Source organism: Alligator sinensis, unplaced genomic scaffold (genome assembly GCF_000455745.1).
Source record: "Alligator sinensis unplaced genomic scaffold, ASM45574v1 scaffold505_1, whole genome shotgun sequence".
Taxonomy (NCBI): Eukaryota; Metazoa; Chordata; order Crocodylia; family Alligatoridae; genus Alligator; species Alligator sinensis.
In genome coordinates, this window is record NW_005841940.1 from 2,907,916 (window position 1) to 2,910,974 (window position 3,059).

The window sequence follows — 3,059 nt, forward strand, 5'->3', positions numbered from 1 at the left end:
GTTCCATATCTTCCTGCTTTCCTAAAAAATAATAGGAATAAGAGACAGCAAAGTGAAGAGTCTATCTTCGTTTTATAGTTCATGTTGGTTGTAACAGTGCTTTCTATCCCTTTAAAGAACTGCAAGCTTTCCAGCTGAACAGTCAGAGTCTGGTGCAGAAGATCTGTTCCTTGGGGAAGCTGTTTTCTTTGACTGTGGCCTGTGTCTTTCCAAAATTTAACTTATTAAAGTCTGCTTTGATTTCCATGATTGACTTTCCTTTTGTCTCAGGGAGGAAGATGTAGATGAAAATTGCTGAGAAAGCAAGGATCCCCAAAAAGATAAGGAAGCAGAAAGATTTGAGGTATTCCTAAAAAACAAAAATAAGACAAGACTAAGAAAAAATAGTCTTTCTGACTTCCATTTTCTTACCTCTTAGGAATCAGAAAAATTCTTAATCAGTAGCATAACTATGGGTGAGTAAACAGAGCATGAGCCCCAGGCACTGCCTAAGGAGGGGTTAGGAGAGTGGGGTCAGGAACATTGGGAATGGAGCCAAGGTGGTGCCTCACCCCCTGATTCCTTCTTCCCTCCCCACCCTGCGCCTTCTGTGCAGTGGCCCTGGCTGTGGCTCTGGCAGCAGGAAGGGCAGAATAGTGGCAGCGGTGTGCCTGATGGCTTCCTGTTGCTGGGGGAGATGACACCACCTCTTTTGCTGCCAAACACCTTTGCTTTTTTGGCCGTTCAACATCTCTTTTTGCAGCAAATATCTATGGTAGCAGTACCACCCAGGGCTCAATATCGGCCAGTTACACCATTTGATTGTTACCCCAAATCATCCAAAGTTATCCAAAAACTGTAGTATTTTATATACCCCATCAAAAGTTAAGTCTATTCGTATGGTATCTTTTATGCAGCTGATTGGCAGAGAATAGAGATTTGAAATTTACTACCACTATGGTTTTACTCCCCATTCAAGTCTTCAGGAGTGACTTCAAATTGGAGAGTACAAAAGGCACATATTCAAATGGATTCCCTTACCACAATGAATGAAAAAATCATCCCAAGTATAAAGAGCCCTAGCCAGTTGATGCATCCAACAATCACAAAGGCAGATGGTCGGAAGGACTGGCTGAAGATTTCAACCATGATGGCTATGGTGGCTCCAGCTGACAAAAACAAAGCACGAACAAGATATATTTGTTTCCTTAGTAATTCTAATTCACCCTGTCCCTCGAAAAACCCTCACAGTGACAATGCTAGTAGAAAGGGGTAGGAAAAACTTTTCCAGTTGCCTGGAAAAATTGCCTATCAGGGGTGCTCAACCTCCAACCTACAAGCTAAATGTGGCCTGCAGAGCCATCACATCTGGCCCATGGGGCTCCCCAGAGTCTGGAAATTTGCCCATGGGCAGGGTTGGGGCCAGGTCATGCCCCCTTCCCCCTGAGGGGCCAGGTTAGGCACCTTTCCCCTTCACATCTGACCCATGGGGCTCCCCAGAGTCTGGAAATTTGTCAGTGGGGGACTGGTGGCCATTAGTAAGCCACCCTCCTCCCTGCCGAATTTTCAAACCCCAAGCCCCATGTGGCTGGTTGGAATCAGGCTGTAGCACCTTCCACTCATGTCTGAATCAGGGCTGGACCAGGCCCCCTCCTTCCCATGGGCAGGGTTGGGGCCAGGTCATGCCCCCTTCCCCCTGAGGGGCCAGGTTAGGCACCTTTCCCCTCTGGGGCAGCATTGGGCCTGGCCTCTCCCCTGCCCCTCCCTGCATGGCTAGATGGTGACCTGGTCTGTCCCAGGTGCCAGATAAGGACCACCAGCCAGATCTGGCCTGTGGACAGACTGGGCACTGCCCATCCCACTCACTGGGGAAAAAGGTTGAGCACCACTGGCCGATCTGGTTGATGACTTCTCTGTCATGCAAAAGTATTTCTAGTCCCAGAACCATGGTCTTTCCTGTTTTGGAAGAAACTGTGCAGAAACCCAGGGAAGGTTTGCTTGAGGACCCTCAGACTTTACCAATGATCAGCAGGGTGGTTTTGGAAAGTCACTTCAACTCTGCATGTCTCCATCTTTGCTCCTTTATAAAGTGCTTTGATATCTATGGATAAAGGGCACTGTGACTTGTTCTTATGCTTTGGTGCCATCCTGAATTTTTAAGCATGGTATGGACTCTGATAGGAATCTGAGCCTCTCTTTAGCCAAAATAGATGGAGAGTGTGATACAACATCTTGAATATATTTATTTTACACTGCAGTAAACATTGGGGTGGTTAAGAATCTGGAATTAAGTTACAGTGACTCTGTTGTTCCCATGTTAAGGAAGATAAAGAAAAATCATTTAAAAGGATTAAAATTTTAATTTAGCATCCTAAATTCTACTGAACAATCTGGAAAACATATGTCAGTTGATCTGTATCATTTTATATCTTGATAGACACCCCCAATACAATGAACCACATTGTTAACCCACCTTCTCCATCTACTTTGTGGCCAGTTCTGACACACCTCTTCATTATCTTGATGCAAAACATGATTTTAATTTTTTTTTTTATTAATACTAGGCTGGGGAAATACCTAGAAGAGTATATTCAAATTCTTCTTCATGATTTTGGAAAATTATGGGAAGGAGAGGACTGCATTCTGAGTATTTATCTAAAATCAGTGCTAGAAGTTGAGATGGTTATGTCATCTTTTTGCCTTCTGCAACTCATGCACTTGTTAATGTATTTGGATATCTAAGCAGCCTCCCTTTCTGCTCTGTAGAGGTGTTATAGCCTGGTATTGTGCCATCCTTCATGCAACACTTTTAATATAATCAAAGTTGCCCTCCTCATGACCTAAATTGATGTACTCACATGGTCCAAGCCCATAGAAGATAACAAACAAGAAGATTAGAACGACACTGAAGTAGTGCATCCAAATGAATCTATTCTAGAATGAGAGAAAATAAGAATAAATAGTGAATAATATGGTAGAATAAAATGTTTCATGTTTTTGATTGTGATAACTGAAGTTAATTTTGATGATTATACTTCAGCAAAAAGTCCTGTCTGGAAACTGGGGCTGGAAGCAGGAAT

General features: G+C 43.5%; 1 pseudogene; it reads right to left on the bottom strand.

Annotated features, from left to right (window-relative positions):
• Positions 1 to 6: 6 nt before the first annotated feature.
• Positions 7 to 3,059, bottom strand: part of LOC112549619 — a 15,299-nt pseudogene continuing 12,246 nt past the window's right edge.